The sequence below is a fragment of the Stegostoma tigrinum genome, unplaced genomic scaffold (genome assembly GCF_030684315.1).
Source record: "Stegostoma tigrinum isolate sSteTig4 unplaced genomic scaffold, sSteTig4.hap1 scaffold_92, whole genome shotgun sequence".
Taxonomy (NCBI): domain Eukaryota; kingdom Metazoa; phylum Chordata; class Chondrichthyes; order Orectolobiformes; family Stegostomatidae; genus Stegostoma; species Stegostoma tigrinum.
Window position 1 is genome coordinate 594,979 of NW_026728817.1, and position 18,687 is coordinate 613,665.

Sequence of the window (18,687 nt, forward strand, 5' to 3'; positions counted from 1 at the left end):
CTGGCGTGACCCAAACTGGGTGTCACTGAGCAGGTTACTGCTGAGTAAGTGCTGCTTAGTACCACTGTTGACAACACTTTCCATCACTTTACTGATGATAGAGAGTAGACTGCTTGAGGGGAAATTGGTCGGGTTGGATTTGCTGTGTTTTTGTGCTGAACAGACCTGGGCAGTTTTCCAAATTGTCAGTAGATGCCAGTGCTGTAGCAGGACTGAAACAGTTTGGCTTGGTGGCTGGCAACCTCTAGAGCACAAGTCATCGGTACTGTTGCCAGGGCCCGTAATCTTTGCTGCACTATTCCTCCATTTATTAATATCATTTGAACTGAATCAAATTGGATGAAAACTCTCTCATCTGTGATATTGGGGGCCTCTGGAGAAGGCTGAGATTTATCATCCAATTGGCACTTGTGGCTGAATATTCCTGCAAATGCAGCAGTCTTGTCTTGTGCGTGGATAGGTTGGGCTCCTCTGTCAGTAAGGATGGGGATTTTTGGCATGCTTCCTCCAGTTTTATTGCCCATCACCATTCGCGACTGGGTGTGGCAGAACTACAGAGCTCAGATCTGATCTCCTGGTTTTGGGATGGCTCAGCTCTAACTCTTGCTGCTTATGCTACTTGGCATGCAGATAGTCCTGTTTGGTAGTTTTATCAGGTTGGCACCTTATTTTTAGCTATGCCTGATGCTGTTCTTGTCATGCCCTCCTATACTCTCCATTCAATCAGTGTGGTTCCCCTGGATCAATGGTAATGTTTGAGTGCACAATATGCTCGCCCATGAGGTTACAGATTGTGTTGGAAAGTTCTTCTGCTGTTCAAGTCCCACAAAGCTTCATAAATATCTGGTTTTGAGCCCCTATATCTGTTCCAAGTATCTCCCATTTAGCCGATTTTAGTGCCACTCACGTAATGGAGGGTATTCTCAAGTTTAAGATGATGTTTTGTCTCCACAGGACTGTGCGGTGGTCGCTGTTACCAATCCTGTCACAGACAGATGCATCTGCAGCTGGGAAATTTGTGACAATGAGATCTGCTATGTTTTTCCCTTCTGTTGGTTGTGTCAGCACCTGCTGCAGTCCCAGCCAGGCAGCTTTGTCCTTTAGGACCCGACCAGCTTGATTGGTAATCCTGCTGTGAACTACTCCTCATAGGGGGCATTGAGTACACTTATTGCCATTTACACTCTGTGCTTACTCCAAGTGCTGTTCAACATGAATTTTTTAATTAAAATTCACTCTTGGGATGTGGAAATCGCTGGCTGGACCAGCATTTATTGCCCGTCCCTGAAGGCACTTTAAAGTCAACCACATTGCTGTGGGTTTGGAGTTGCATGTCATGCAGATCAGGTAGGATGGCAGATTTCCTTCCCGAAAGGACATAAGTGAACCCGGATAATCGCAATGGTTTCATGGTCATCATTCGACTATTAATTCCAGATCATTATTTAATTCAAATTCCATCATTTGCCATGGCAGGATTTGAACCGAGGTCCCCGGAATGGTGTCTGGGTGTCTGGATTAATGATCTAGCGATAATACTGTTGCCAATTTAAAAACTGAGGGAGGATGGCCCATGGCATTCAGCAGGAGCCATGAGTCTATCAGGCGGCAGAGTCAATGTCGTACTCCCAGGTCAATTGCTGCGATCAGAAGAGCGTTGTGTTGTCATGTCTGTCCTGCTCCTGGGACAGGCCTTCACTAAGTGTGTGTCACTTGTCGATAAGGGAGATTCTGAGCATATGACGCTGTTTCTTGACTAGTCTGAGTTATCTCTCCAAATTTTGCCACTCGCCCCCAGATATTCGTCAGGAGGAGCTTATGGAGTCGAAAGGGCTGATTCTGCAGTTGTCCTTCCTAGTGCTTTGGTAGATGCCAAGTAGTCCACCCAGCATCATTCCTTTGTTGAGACTTTGCAGTGATTTGCAACTGAGTGGCTTGCTGAGGTTGGCAACTTTCTTTCCCTGAAGGACATCAGTTTTTTTTTTCTTTTTCTGCCATTAGCAATGGTTCCATGACAACCAGTTGATTGTTAATTCCAGTTTTTTTTATTTAATTCAAATTCCACCATCTGCTGAGATTGGATTCGAGCACGGACTTCTGTTGTCCATTTTAATATTCTGGATAAAAGTTAATTCATCAGGTTTGTTCACTCATTTTTGAATATCTCTAACACAGGCATTGTTTCTTTGCAAACCATTGTCCGTCATCCTGTCTCCTCCATCCTCCCCTTCAACAAGAAGTGAGGGAGACACATAGAAACTCCATGTCATTAAGATTGAGACAATCCAAATCGGATGCCTCTGCTGCTTTCCTCTCTTCCACTAGCCCACCAAACCAAATTGCCATGCACTTTGCTCGTTGTTTTAGTCCTAAACATGCATCTTTCTCCAGTCTTGTGTGAAGCCTTATCAGAGTTCGTCTTAATCCTTTGCCCTATTCCTGCTAAACCACAAACATTCTAAGTCTCTTTTATTTCCTCTCCTCCTCCTCCTCCTTGCCCCTTTCCCCCATGCCAGTTCAGATATTGTCCTTGTTCTGTCTGCTCCTCTTTTCTGGCTATGTCCATCTCATCCACTCTGTTAAAACCAATATTTGACTTCGCTGTCATTAGAAAATCCCACTCCATCTCCTTCTCTTTCCTGTCACTAAATCTTGGTCATTCTTTGCCATCTGTCAAATACCTGCAGTTCGGGTCAGTGACATGAAGTCCCAAGGTTGAAATTCCTAGAAACCCAAATAGATTTCTCCCTGAATCGATGACTGACCTCCACAAGGGATAATGTGTAATAGGGACAATGCACAGTTATCTTCGGCCAGGATGAGGGGATGTTGTGAATTTCTACCCGGACTGACAGTGATGGATTTTATGAATTTGTGTTACAGGATATTACAAGTGGACTTGCAGGTGGGAAACTCAATAATTGTAACACCAAACTCTGACAGAATTACTCAATTCATCAACATCTGGATATTCGCATTGTGTGTGAGTATTGTGTTCCTGCTAACTTCTCATTTGCCGTGTAAATTTTTTCTCTCAAATCACCACATTCTCTCAATAGATCGTCCCTAAAATTTTCAATATATGTCCTGTAATCTTTATGATCAGTCATGAGTGTACATTTTATCATGCTAAAGTGTTTCTTTTGTCAACACCTCTATCAAAGGTCCCTCAAAATCCTTTGTTACAAGGAGAACAATCTGTTTCCCCCAAACACCTGATTCCCCAATGACTGTTTGCTGTCTATAAGGCACTCGTCTGGATTGTGTTGGAATATTTTCCACTTCCCTGCATGCGTTCAGCCCCAACAATATTAGAAAAAGTGAACATCCTCCAGATGAAGCGCTGTCAGAGTGGTTCTATCTACCACATTCAACATTCCCCTCTACACCACCGACGCACAGTGGCGTCACTGTGCCAAAGGTAAAGTGACCATTGTCCTACCTGATCACAGGGCTGGTTTAACCCAAACATTACCACACCCCAGGCGAGGGGAGAACTTGAGAAGGAGAGTCCATCTATCTTAAATGAATATTCTCTATGTACCAGCAATGCCCAAGTCACATGAAAGAATAATGTTAAAAAAAACAGCCCTAACCATGCAACTAAAAACCCACTCCCTACAAACCATTCTGTTAAATCTCCTCTGCCCCCTATCAGGGACCCTCCCGTCCTTCACAGTGTGTGGGGGATCTTTTGGTTTGCACAGACTCAGCTCGTCTCTGTTCCTGTCTGTGATGTCATCATGCTGTGACAATGGCACTGAACCTCACTGTCTGTGAGGGTGGTAGGCACAGAGATCCTCATAGCGTTTAAGGCATATTTAGATGCACACTTGTGATGCCAACGCAGACAGGTCTATGGGCCAAGTGCTGGAAAATTAGATTAGAATGGTTCGGTGGTGGTTTTTAACTGGCACTGGCTGGATGGGCCACAGAGCCCTTTTCTGCACTGTCGACTTCAGAGACACTTCACAGAGAAGATGCCAAACAGTAGTTCAAGCAATTTTTTTTCCCTCTCAGGAAAGGAGATATTAGAATAGATGACTCCTAATTGGTTAATGTTTTTGGGAGACGAGTGAGGTATAGAGATGAAGCGGTTTACCAAGAAATTCTGGAGCTTGAATCCCAGGAAATTGCAAGAGCCAGCATCAAGTGGAGGAATAAAAATGGGGCACCATCATTAGGACTGTATTAGAGGAAGGGACATATTGAGATTTGTGAGGCTGGAGGATATTAGAGACAGGAAGGGTTCCGAGACTAGAGAAGATTACAAAAATACGGAAAGTGTGAGATTGGAGGAAGTTACAGAAATGGTGAGGGTTGAGAGGCTGGAGGAGACCTCAAACAAAAGGAGGTTTGTGAGGGTAAAGGCAATTACAGAGCTAAGGAAGTTTATACGGGCTGGAGGAATTTACAGAGATAGGAGGGTGTTGAGGCTGGAGGGGATTAGAGATAAGGAGGCTTGAGAGACTGGAGGAATCTACAAAGACCGTGAGAGATCTGAGGCTAGAGGGGGATTCCAACAATAGGCAGGTTGTGAGGCTGGAGAGAGATTCCAGTGACAGGAAAGGTGGTAAGGCTCGAGGGTGGAGCCTGCAATAGTGCAGGCTCCAGGGTCATTCTCATGAAAGGGAGGGTAGTGAGGATTGAGATATGATTCCTGCGATAGGGAATGTGGTGAGGCTCCAGGGTGGATTATCATCTAAGCGGCACAGTGGTGCACTTACAGCACACGGAGTGCAATAGTGAGAGAAAGTGTTCACTGCCACTTTCTCCAAATCAAATAAAAATGGACAATCTATATTAGTCTGGGCAGCAAAGACCACATCCCATAAGTAAATTACAATAATGATGGGTGATAATGGGAACTGCAGATGATGGAGGATCTGAGATAACAGTGTGGAGCTGAATGAACACAGGCCAAGCAGCAAATGCTGTGTTCATTCAGCTCCACACTTTGTTATCTATAATTATGATGGGTTTCTGATTTGGAGAGAGCTAACAGAAGCTCGGATGATTCTCCTTGGGGCTGATTAGCAATGATTTAGTTTAGTAGTAGGTTTGCTTCCCGGATATTAGTTTGCAGAGAGAGAAAAATTATTAACATTGTGACAATGTTTGGTAACTGCAGAATACAACATTCAGATAATTGGCAAATAATGCAGGGTGAAAACGTGCAGGTTACTTGGCTCAGCAAGTTCCCAGAATCTGGAACAGTCTGTGTGGCAGCTGGATGCCGATTCAGTAGTTATTCTCAAAGATCTGGGATTAACTTTTTTCAAGGAACGATCAAGAGGGCCATGGACAAATCGCAGGGGAATTGGGTCAGATTTGCAGCACCTCTAGAATGAGAGTGAAGCTTTTGTCAGGGTTCCAGAATTCCAGTAAAGTTAGATCACATGTGATTCAGGAAGAGCTCGCTAATTGGAAACAAAATTGGTTTAGTTATAGGAGAGAACGTGGTGCTGGAGGATTTGTCAGAGTGGACTTTTGTGACTAGCGTGTTCCACAGCAATCGGTGCAGGGTCCACTTATGTTTCTCATTTACACTAACAATTTGGATGAGAATTTAAGGGACAAGATTAGTAAGTTTGCAGATGATACTGAATTGGTAGTATAGTGGTTAGTGAAGGTTATCTGAGATGACGGTGACATGTTAATTATTTGGGTCAATGGGTTGAGGAGAAGATGAAGCTCAATTTGAATAAATGTGAAATATTGTATTTTGGTAAAATGAACAAGGGTAGGAATTACACAATTGATGGTTGCACCCAGGGTAGAGTTGTGGAACAGAGAAATGCGAAGATTCACTGCATAATTCTTCGAACTTTATGGAGACAGGCCAACAGGGTTGTTAGTAAATTGTTATGCATACTTTCCTTCATTGCTCAGACCTTTGATTATAGGAGTTGGGATGTTATGTTGAGGTTGTACAGCACATTGGTGAGGCTTCTTTTGAGGTATTGCGTGCAGTTCTGGTTGCCCTGTTACAGGAAGGACATGATTATTATTAAACTGGAGACAGGTCAGAAAAGACTTGCTGGCATGTTGCCAGGAATGGAGGGCTTGATTATCAAAATAGACTGCCAAAGCTTGAACTTTTCTCACTGGAGCATAGGAGGTTACAGGGTGACCTTACAGATGTTCATAAAAAACATGAGGGGCACAGATTATGCGAATATTAAGGGTTTTTTTTTCCCCTAGGTTGGGTGATTAAGACAAGGGGACATGTAAGGTGAGAGGAGAAAGACATATTTAAAAACGACATGAGGGACAATTTTTCTTTTACAGTGTGGTTCATGCGTGAAACGAACTTTCAGAGGAGGTGGTGGATGCAGGTACAGACGCATTGTTAATAGGCATTCGAATTAGAACATATATAAGAAAGGTTTAGAGGAATATGTGCCAGATGCAGACAGATGGGATCAGTTTAAATATAAAAGTTGTATATTTAATATACATTTCTAAATTGGAGTAAGGCCAACTTTGACATTATTGGGCAAGAACTTCCAAACGATGATCGGGAGAGGTAATATGCAGGTAAAGGAATGCTTGGAAAGTGGAAGGCCTTCAAAAATAAAATAGGGAGAGTCCAGAGACAGTACGTTCCTGCTCATGTGAAGGGCAAGGCTGGTAAATGTAGGGGCTATTGGACGACTGAAGAAATTGAGGCTGTGGTCAAGAAAAAGAAGACAGCGCATGTCAGGTCATGACAGCAGGAACTGGGTCAATCCCTCGAAGTATAAGGGCAGTTGGAGTATACTCAAGGGAAATGAGGATGGCAACAAGGAGACAAGCTATCTTTGGCAAATAGGGTTAAGGGTAATCCCAAGAGATTCTGACACTTCATTTGGGACAAAAAACAATGAGGGAGAAAACAGGGCCCTTTTAAAGATCGACACGGCTCTCTATGTGTGGAACTGCAGGCTGAGATAGTGAATGAGTATTTCACATTAGTATTTACTGCAGAGAAGGATATGGAAGCTAGAGAACTTGGAGACATAAATAATGAGTTGTTAGAAGTGTCCATATTATAGTGGTCTAGGTGCTGGACGTCTTAAAATGCATAAAGGTGAACAGGTCCCTGGCACATGATCAGGTGTTATCCACAAACTTTGAGAAGCTGGGGAAGAGAGACCCGGGTTTGATTCCAGCCTCGGGCGACTGTGCAAACTCCACACAGACATTCTCCCCGTGTCTGCGTGGGTTTCCTCCGGGTTCTCCGGTTTCTTCCCACAGTCCAAAGATGTGCAGGTTAGGTGGATTGGTCATGCTAAATTGCCTGTAGTGTTTAGGGGTGTGTGGGTTATAGGTGGATGGGTCTGTGTGGGATGCTTCAAGGGACAGTGTGGACTTCTTGGGCCGAAGGTCCTGTTTCCACACTGTAGGGAATCTAATCTAATCGCTAGGCTCCTTGCTGAGATATCTGCATCACTGAGACACTGGTGAAGTGTCAGAAGGTGGGGTGGCTAATCTGGTGCCATTCTTTAAGGAAAAGCCAGAGGACCATCGACCATTGAGCCTGATGTCAGTGGTGGGTAAATTGCTGGAGGGGATTCTGAGGGACAGGGTTTGCATGTGTTTAGAGAAGCAAAGACTGATTACGGATAGTCAACATGGCTTTGTGAGTAGGAAATCCTGTCTCACTAACTTGATTGAGTTTTTTGAGGAAGTGACAAAGAAGATTGAAGAAGACAAAGCAGTGGACGTTGTCGATATGGACTTCAGCAAGGCATTCACCCAAGCTCCACATGACGGACAGGTTAGCAAGATTAGATCAAGTGGAATCCAGGGAGTGTTAGCTATTTGAAACAAAATTGTCTTGAAGGTAGGAAACAGGATCGTGGTGGGTGTGTTGTTTTTTTTTCAGTCTGGAGGACTGTTAACAGCAGTGTGCTGCAAGGATCGGTGCTGGTTTCACTGCTTTTTATCATTGATACAAATCATGTGGAATGCATATTGGAGGAATGGTTAGTAAGTGTGCAGATGACACAAATTGTTTATGTGGTAAACAGCAAAGAAGGTTACCTCCAAGGACAATCGGATCTTAATCAGATGGGTCGATGGGCCCAGGAGTGACAGAAACCAGTTTAGTTTGGATAAATGTGTGCTTTTGCATCATGGTAATGAAAATCAGGGCAGGGCTTAAACACTTATTGATGAGGCCTTGGGGACTGTTACGCAACAGCGACTCCTTGAGGTGCAGGTGCACAGCTCCTTGAAGGGGGATTCTCGGTACAGAAGGTAGTGAACATGATATTTGCTGTGCTGGCATTTATTAGTCAGTGCATTGAGTGTAGGAGTTGGGAGGTAATGTTATAGGCTCAACAAGGCATTGATGATGCTGCTTTTGGAATACTGTGTTCAGTTCTGGTCTCCCTGCTATAGGAATGATGCTGTTAAACTTAGCAGGGTGCAGAAAAGATTAACAAGGATGTTGGAAGTTTTGAGCTGCAGGGAGAGGCCGAATACGCTGGGGATATTTTCCCTGGAGCATTGAAGGCTGAGAGGTTACCTTAGAGGTTAATAAAATTATGGTGGGCATGGAGTGAGTCGCCAAGGTTGTTTACTTGGGGTAGGGGAGACTAGAACTCAACACATTGGTTTAAGCTGAGAGGGAAACTTTTTTAAGGGGAAGTGGGTGGTGCCTGTGTAGAATGACCTTCCAGAGGAACTGGTGGAGGCTGGTAAAATTATGACATTTAAAATACATCTGGATGGGTATGTGAATAGGAAGGGTTGAGGAATATGGGTCAACTGCTTGCAAATGGGACTAGATTAATTTGAGACATATGGTCAGCATGGACAACTGGGATGAAAGGGATTGGTTTATGCTGTACAGCTCTGACTAAGCATTTTTTGTTTTCATTTCAGATTTCCACAATTTTACTTCTGCACTGTTCTTAACCTTTTGATCCCTCTGAAAGACTGAGTTACAATGCCTGCCCTTCCTCCCTGGCTCTCCCACCTCTCTCTTTCAGCAGTTTTGTGCAAATACTGACTGGATCCCTTACCTGGAGGATATTTATTTGAATTTGTTCTAACGATAATCCAGCATATTTCCCAAGCGTCGCTCCATAAATGTCCAGAGGATTTCTCGATTTCACAATCTGTGGTTGTTCTTCTGGTTCTTCACTCACTGCACTTGCTTTCTGTTTGAAAGCTTAGTCTGCAATTGGAGAATTCAAACTGGTCCACATCCAGGTCTGACAGTCACTTTGTTTATCACAACCCAGTGACCTCAGGATTTTGAACATTGAAGGAAAAAGCAGCATTCACACTGGGGAGAAATGCACATGGTCTGTAAAGAGTCTGTGAAGATTCATCTGAAATGTCCGAACACCAGCGCAGTAACACTGGGGAGAGACTGTGGAAATGTGCAGATTGCAGGAACGAATTTTTTAATCCATCCCAGCTAGAAACTGACCACCAGAGTCACACTGGAGAGAAACCATTCACCTACTCTGATTGTGTAATGGGATTCACTCAGTCCTCTAACCTGCTTAAACACCAGTGAGTTCGCACTGTCGAGAAACCATTTACATGCTTGAAATGTGGGAAAGCGTTCACTCGGACATATCAACCGCTGATGCACGAGCAAATTCACACTGGAGAGAGACTGTTGGCCTGTTCTGCGTGAGGGAAAGGCTTTGCTGACTCAAATTGCCCGCTGATACACCAGCGACTTCACTCTGGGGAGTGACCATTCATCTGCTCCCAGTGTGGGAAGGGAATCACTTGCTCACCTAACCGACAGAGCGTTCACACTGGGGAGAAACCATTCATCTGCTCTAAATGTGAGAAAGCATTCACTTGGTCATCCTACCTGCTTGTGTTCCAGCAGGTTCACACTGGGAGAACCCATTCATGAGCTCTGAGTGGGGGAAAGCATTCACTCAGTTATCCAAACTGTTAACACACCAGTGAGTTCACAAAGAAGCACAGTTGAATGATTTTGCTGTCACTCTCACTATCAAGTGAACCATGGTTTTGGGCTGTTTGTACTGATGTTACTGATCCCTGCTCAATTAAAGGTACAGGTATTGTGGATAAAATGTTAATATCAGTTGTGTATCTGTCAGGTAGAGTTTGGAAATAGTCATGTTATCACGACACATTGACACATTCTCACTGACTAAAGACGACCCGCCCACACAGTATGTGAAAAGGGATTTCCTGGTTCATCAGGACTGGTTAACGAGCAGCAAATTTTAGAGTAACTGTGAAGTTGGTTTTTGATTCTGCTGTTAGCTATATCCAAACCATACTTTTTGGGCTTGCTTCTGTAGATCATAGAATCCCTCCAGTCTGGAGGCAGACCATTTAGCCCGTCAAGTTCACACTGAACTTACAAAGAGTGTCCTACCCAGACCCTGCCTGCGTGGGTTTCCTCCAGGTGCTCTAGTTTCTTCCCACAGTCCAAAAATGTGCAAATTAGGTAGAATGACAATGCTAAATTGCCCATCGTGTCTGGTGTGCGAAATGCAGGGTAGGGTGTGAGACTGGGTGAGATGCTGTTTGGAGGGTTGGTAATGGACTGAATGGCCATCTTCCACACTGTAGGGATTCTATGTTGATCTTAAAGGCCCTTTATTTGTTGTGCCTGGTCAATATGTTTGCACACCTTTTACCATTATGGATTCTATTGCTCTCCACAGACATGTTTCAACTACTAATAGATATTTGCTTATTGGAAACAATCAAAGGAAAGTTTTAAATCCAAACAAAAGATTGGGATGAGTCATGTTCTGTATCCCTGATAGCCGATTGCAAAAATGCAATGAAACCTGGTGACCTGTCCATGGGGAATGCAGTCTCTTCAGATCTTTACCAGGTGTCCAGAGCAGTGACGGATCTCGTGATGAATACAAAAACCAAGACATTGTGTGATATCTAGTGTATACTTTCTATTTAGTCTGCTGTCCATTACTCCACATGTCAAGTTTGTTTTCAGAGACCCTCACGGACTTGCTGCAATCACAAGACACTGACCTGTTTAGAAAAAACACAAATCCTTTTATTACCAAACAAGTACAAGCTGTGGAGAATCACTGTACTGAATCCGGCACAGAGAGCAGAGTCTCGCCAGTAATTCTCCCCGAGCAGCAGACAGTGCCCGCTTTTTATAGTTTACAAAAGACATGACACATAAAACGATTTCACAACTTAGTGGCATGATACATGAAACAATTACTGCAACAGACAAAAATAGGATACCAAGCAATTATTACATCAAGAACATAAAAGACCAGCTTATAGTATCGATTGCTAGTGAAGTAGCTGCTAATGGCAGGAGGCGATTTTGAGTTGTTGTCCAGGACAGATTGTGATTTTAAGTTGCCAGTGTGTCTGACTAGAACAAAGTCAGTGCCCTGACCCCTTTGTCAGCGACAGGAGTTACATGCTTTCGAGGTTTCACACCTTTACAAATATTCCCCACCTTCCCCTGTTTGAAACAGTGTGATTCTAATTTAAATTCAGTCAGGAAGTTTAAGACAGTGTCTGCATACTGATGTGTGAGAAGAAAAGGAGTTAAAAAAGTGTTACACTGAATTCCTAGCTGGACCGTAAGCTTCAGGGTAGTGCCTGCATATCTATGTGAAGGTAGATAAGAGTTTACTTGTATAAATTAAAGTCTTTTATCTACATTTGATTCCTATACAGAGACTTTAATTTATAGAAGTATATAAATCAATGGGATGTCATCACATTAACATCTCACACAGAGACTGAGATATGGTCTAGTGACCTAGATTGGAATCACACCATTCCAGATGGTGGAATTTGAGTTTTTTAAAAATCTGGAAATAAGAATCTAATGATGACCGTGAATCTATTGTCAGTTGGAAAAACCCATCTGTTCACCTATGTTCTTTAGGGAAGGAAACTTCCATTCTTATCCAGTGATATCAAGATTCCATGAATGATATTTTTTAAAAGTTAATTTAAAAAAAACCTCCTGCAAATACATTTATCTCTGTCTTAATTTATTTAGCAACCGACAGTTCAAACTGGCTGATGGTCACTTTCACTTCTAATCAAGTTGTGACCGTTTCATGGTTGAAACAAAAAAAAATGCATGAATGGAACCACAGTTGTACTCGTAGGAACAATGCATGCTCTGACATGTTTGGAAAAAAATACCTCATCTCACTTATGAGCCAGATATCAAAGCTGACCAGATCCTGATGCAGTGTACCATGAAAGTGAAATTCTTCACCATCTTATCTACTTGTGTTGCTATTTCAGGGAGCGATGGACTTGAACCTCGCAAACTCCTGAACACCTCTTAAGAATTTCATCAAACTGACCCCCAGTGGCAGGAATGGACAGGGTCAGCTTGGATTGATGATCATAATTCAGGCTCAACAAGTCTACTGGAACATTTTGAGAATGTAATTAGTGGTGAGTGTGGCCACCTCTCTGTACTGTAGTGATACAGATTCCCAGATCCTGATTAGCCCCAAATGGCTGACTGACAGTGTCCAAGTCCCTGGGCTGATATTGAATGATTCCTTGGCCATTTTGTGTCAGGATCTCCTGACTGAATACTATCTCCCTTGCCTTGACTGAGAACTGTTTCCCTGAGACTTTGCGATGTGACCATTTGGTCGAAACACATGTGTTTGTTGCCACAGCTGCTGACCAGCCCTTGGCTGACTGCTGGTAATAACAGTGCTAAGCTGCCTGGCTTATGCCTGCAATAAACAACCAGGCAAGACAGGAGCACTGAGACATTAAGTTCTAGTTGAGACGTCAAAGTGCAAAAATGCCAAGGAAGGGCAGAGATATTGCGGCATAACTTGTGTCAGGTGCTGAAAAGCTTGTAGAGTTCTTAGAGCAAGAATGTACTATGTGGACAGGCAATTCTGCATCTTGATGTAGCATTTTTATTTAACTCTGGCTCATTTCGCTAGATTTGCAAATATCTCTTGGTCTGGCTAATGTGAGAATTGGCTTTCGGAGTAATGTGCCACCGACTGTCATTCACAGTTGTATCCCACATCAGTGAATTGGTAATCTGATTAAGCGCTCAGGCCTTGGCTTGAGAAAAATAAAGCAGACACATGCACACTTGTTTGATTAGTTGCTCTGCACTCAAATGAAAAACGTGCATTGTATATGCCATATCCTTTCCTGGCTCAGTGTTTCCAAAATCTCTAGTTCAATACATCCCAAGTTGTCATCATCAGAGTCAAAACTAGTGAATACTTTGATAGCTTCATCTTTTTTTTTCTGAAATGCTATTTATATTGAGGTAGTGTTGGCAGGTGATTTTCTTTTACTTCTGATGCCATGTGTGGATATTTGGGGATGGTGTTGGTGGGAAGGTGCGGTATTACCAGGGATGAGGCACTGACATTCAAAACAAGTGCTGAACATGCAGAAAAGGACAGATTAACAATTACCTTGGAACAAGCATATTTGGAGAAAGTTGGGTGAGAGTACTGAGAGGAAAGCACTTTGGCAGCATAGTGGCTCAGTATTTAGCACTGCTGCCTCACAGCACCAGGACCTGTGTTCGATTCCAGCCTTGGGCGACTGCCTGTGTGGAGTTTGCACATTCTCCATGTGTCTGTGTGGGTTTCCTCAGAGTGCTCCCACAGTCCAAAGATGTGCAGACTAGGTTGATTGGCCATGTTAAATTGCCTGTAATGTTTAGGGAGGGGTAGATTAGGTCTGGCTGGGATGCTCTGAGGTTTGGTGTGGACTTGTGGGGCCGAAGGGCCTGTTGAGCAGATGCTGGAGAATCTGAGATAACAAGGTGTAGAACTGGATGAACACAGCAGGAAGGCTGACATCTCAGGCCTGGACCCTTCCTCAAGTTTTGCACAGGCTGTTTTTAGAATTGGTTTAATGAGACTACACCAGTCCTGGAAACACAGCAATACCTGGATGATGCACAGAGTGGATGGAGCAAGGACCTACTCCTTAATCCAAAAATCAGTTTAACATAGGGTCTTTAAAAAAAAAGACATATCAGATATTAAAACTGACGTCAACCAAGTAGGCCAAAAAGCAATGCCGTTATAGTGCTGGACTACCTTAAGTCCCAGTTACCTTCTGCTGTCAGTTTTTACTGTTCACAAACTCCTGGGCTTCCTAACTGGGAAAAACAATAAGTTTATACCAGCACTTTTTCATCACCTTTTCTGTAAAACTCACTTCGTAGCGAATGTAGATCATCGGAAATGTACCAATCGAATGAGGTAGGGCAGAGCTCACATCACTAACAAGCCTCATCAACCATTTCCGCGACTGCTGGAGGGCTAGTGAGATTGCAGCCACAATTGGTACAGAACCGCACACTCAGAGAATGTCCCAACACAGAGGAAGGTGCTTCAGACTGTCATTGTCTGCATCAGAGATAATGTGAACTGCAGATGCTAGAGAATCCAAGATAACAAAGTGTGAAGCTGGATGAACACAGTACGCCAAGCAGCATCCCAGGAGCGCAAAAGTTGACGTTTCAGGCCGAGACCCTTCATCAGAGAGCTCTGATGAAGGGTCTAGGCCCTAAACGTCTGCTTTTGTCCTCCTGAGATGCTGCTAGGCTTGCTGTGTTCATCCAGCTCCACACTTTATTGTCTGCCTCAGCTTCTGTACAGGCAACTTCACCAGTCCCACATGCCACGCTCTTCCTGATGCCCTGTAAACCACACATCATTCAACTCTCTTGAGGGCAATGAATGATTCTGCTTCCAGCGCCCTCTCAGGCAGTGCACATCCAGCAGGAACCACTCGCTGAAGACGGTGGGTCTACCTCCCTCGATAAACGTGACTCATCGTTGCAAAGAAGGTGAATCATCACCGCTGCCTCCCAAACCCATCCCATCCTGTCTGTTTCTTTGGAATGTGTAACTGTCTGCAGTGTCAATGGGCCTGTAGTTGTAAAAGGGATTGATTTTGCGCTGTTCTATTCTGTGCACTAAATAAAATGAACTGTTAGCAATGCAAAACATGCCTGCCTCTTTCCAAATCAAATCGAAGCAAATACTAGAAACAAATTCTAATTCTGATCGAGTAATATCCCTGCCAGGAAGTACTGGGTCACAATTATGAATACAATTTCTTGGACTAATCCAGATGTCCTGGAATATATTAACGGGGTCCCCATATCACTCCAACATCCTTAACATCACTCCTGTTCCTTCATGGATGGTGGATATTAAGCCAGTACATTGAATAAGTCACAAATGGTTTGGCTTCGACTCCATACATTCCAATTACAACCTGCTAATTTAGAATTGCAAATTAAGATCCAAGAGCTGTAGAGATATAAGGGATGGAAACAGACTGATTGCTGCAACTTGTCTATTCGAACCAGATATCCTCAATTATTTTAGTCGCATTTGCCAGCATTTGACCCGTATCCCTCTGTCCCCTTCCTATTCATTTCCCAATCCTGATGCCGTTTAAGAGCTGGGATTGTACCACCTCCTCCATACATGCAGCATTCTCTACATGTAAAACTGTCCCTCAGGTCCCTTTTAAACCTTTCGCCTCTCAACTTAAACCATGCTCTCAGGTTTGGATTCCTTTCCCTGAGGAAAAGATATTGGCAATTCATCCCATCCAAGCCCCTCATGATTTTATAAACCTCTGTAAGGTCACGCCTCAGCCTATGACGTTCCAGGGAATCAGCCCCAATCTATTCAGGCTCCTCTCCCAGTAGCTCAAACCATTCGATCCATGCACCATCCTTGTAAGTCTTTTTCTGAAATCCTTCTGTTCAACAACTTTCCTGCAGCAGGAAGATTATAACTGAATGCAGTATTCGAAAAGTGGCAATGCTCTGTACATCTGCATCGTAACGTCCAAACTCCGACACACAATATGTTGAACAATAAAAGCAAGCATGCCAAATGCCTTCTTCACCACCCTGTCTAACTGTGGCTCCGATTTCAAGGAACTATGCATCTGCACCCCAATGTCTCTGTTTCGTGACACTCCCCAAGGCCCTACCATTAACTTATAAGTCCTGCCCTAGTTTGCCTTACGAATTCGCAACACCTCACATTTATCTGAACTCTATCTGCCACTCCTTGGCCCATTGGCCCATCTGATCAAGGTCCCATTGTACTCTGAGATAACATTCCTCACTGTCCACAACAACATGAATTTTGGGGCCATCTGCAAACTTACTAACCATCCCTCCTGTGCTTCCATCTAAATGATTTATATAAAGTTATGGATAAGCAGTGTCCCAGCACTGATTCTTGTGACACACTACAGGTCACAGGTCTCCAGTCCGATATACAACACGCTACCATCACTCTGTGCCTCCTGCCTTCAAGCCAGTCTTGGATGCAAACCACTAGCTTCCACTGGATTCCATGTGATCTAACCAGTCTACCATGAGGAACCTTTTCAAACACCTTTCCGAAGTGCATCCAAACAATGTTTACCCTCTCTGCCTTCACCAACCTTCTTTGTCACCTCTGCAAAATACTCAAGTCAGTGGGATTTGATTTACATCACAACAATACCAGAGTCAGATAACTGAGAACAGCACGTGAAGCAAAATATGTACATGAGATAACAAAGCGTGGAGCTGGATGAACACAGCAGGCCAAACAGCCCACAGCCTCCACAGCCAGGAGCCCCAGAGGAGACAGCCACGCTGAGCCCTGCCCAGTTTTCACCATCACCCCTAGACCTTCCCCTGACTGAGGTCAAATGGTCAGTCCTCAGTAAGGGGCTCACCTTTATCCCCCTCCACACATACATCAATGAATACCACTCACGTTTGGACATCGAGCAGTTTTTCGGCTGCCTTCACCGCTCCACCTATCTTCTCCTCTATCCGTCTTTGATCCGCCTCTCCCTGTTTATTTCCGAACCCTCTCCCCATTCCCCTTTTCTGATGAAGGGACTAGGCCCGAAACATCAGGGTTTGTGCTCCTAAGCTGCTGCTTGGCCTGCTGTGTTCACCCAGCTCCACCATTTGTTATCTCGGATTCTCCAGCATCCGCAGTTCCCATTGTCTCTGATACAACATGTGTACGTTACTGGTTAAAAATACTGAAATAATTTCATTGTCTTCAACTTTAAAATCAAATGCTGGAGTCTGCAGATCAAAAGATATCAGAACGACCGGGGTCAGAGGAAACCCACAGTTCATGAAATGCCCATGAATTAGGGTGATGTCACTTCGCAATTGCCCGTGTGTGATAACATCACCCACTTGAACACAGAGCATTTGGGTCTGCACAAACAGCTGATGTACACGAAGGATGTGAGGGTCTGTGGAATGATTGAAAGGAGATTGATGAGAATGATTCAAGAACTGAGGGATATTAGTTTTAAGGTCAGGTTGGAGAAACTGAGGTTGTTCTGCGCAACACAAAGGAGACTGAGGTGATCTTTGACAAAGGTATCTCGGTTTATGATAGATTTAGATAAGGTAGCTAAATAGCAGCTGTTCCTCTTCACTGATCGTAAAATTATTAGAAACACAGATTTAAGATATTGGGCAATAGTTACTGGGAGATGAAAGGAAGGAATTTAACGTTACTCTTATTTGACTCAATACTGACATTCAAAGACCAATAATATCCAGTGCTGAATGATTAAAGAATCAAGTGGCGTGCTTAGTTCTTGCTGTATCTAAGCAAGTTTCTGATCTGTAAATCCTTTTCTAACACTCTGAAGCTCTGAGATTCATTTCCTTCATCTGCTCAAACACTGTACTGCAAAACAAAAACCTTGCTCCTTATTGAAACATGCAGGTTTTTTGGAGAATTAACGGTTTGGTTGCAGAAAGGTTGGTTCCCTTCTAGGACAGTCTAGGACCAGAATACCTCATATCAGAGTGGGGTTTCATATTTAAACCAGAGATGAGGAAGAAATTATTCTCTCAGACAGTTGTGAATCAGTGGAATTCTTTGCAGCAGAGGTTTGTTGTGGCTGGGCCAATAAGTATATTTAAGGCTGAGATCGACAGATCTTTAAGCAATAAAGGTATCAAGGATTATGGGGAAAGGCAACAAAGTGCAGATCAGACAGGATCTCATTGAATGGCAGAGCAGAGGTGATGGTCTGAATGGTCTCTTTCTGTTTGTAAACTCAATGGTCTTGAAATGAGGCTGCAAAACTCTCCACAGTAAAATGTGCAAAATGATAAATGCATGGAACCCTTCAGAAAGCTGAACCAAGGTAAGACATGGAAAGGGCAACACACAAATGATAGTCAATGTGAGTGATTGATCCGGAGTGATCTGTTTACCAGGGTAAACAGGAAAACTGGTCTTCAGCTCTCACACTGAACTCAGCTCAAAGTTTTGGCAAAGATCTATAGCTCAGTTTGTGGGTGAGTTGTTGACTTGTTCGCCGAGCTGGCTTGTTCTTGTTCAGATGTTTCATCACCATGCTAGGGGACATAATCAGTACAGCCTCCGTTGAAGCAATGTTTTTCTCCTCTGCTTGGAATTTATACTGTTTGCTCTGTTATGGTGAGGAGTGTCATTTCTGGTTTTGATGTGCATGGGTTTGTATAGGGGTCCAATTCTTTACGTTTGATGATTGCATGACGGGTGGAGAACGATGCCTCTAGGAATTCCCGTGGATGTCTATGTTTGGTTTGGGCTACTATGGTTACCTTGTCCCAGTTGAACTGATGGCCTTCATTGTCTGAGTGTCTCGATATTAAGGAGAGTTTGTCATTCCGTTTTGCTGCCAGTTGAA

The 18,687-nt window shown here is 43.6% G+C and overlaps 1 long non-coding RNA gene and 1 pseudogene across 1 annotated transcript in view; one reads left to right on the plus strand and one right to left on the minus strand.

Annotated features, from left to right (window-relative positions):
* The window catches only part of LOC132209414 (uncharacterized), a 147,968-nt gene extending 138,937 nt beyond the window's left edge, over positions 1–9,031 (plus strand). Inside the window, exon 4 of the long non-coding RNA XR_009445513.1 lies at positions 8,875–9,031. This is a non-coding gene — a long non-coding RNA (uncharacterized LOC132209414). The remainder of the gene's footprint in view (positions 1–8,874) is intronic.
* Positions 9,032–13,858: 4,827 nt separating this feature from the next.
* LOC132209417 (U2 spliceosomal RNA) lies at positions 13,859–14,024 on the minus strand (annotated as a pseudogene).
* Between the last annotated feature and the right edge of the window lie 4,663 nt (positions 14,025–18,687).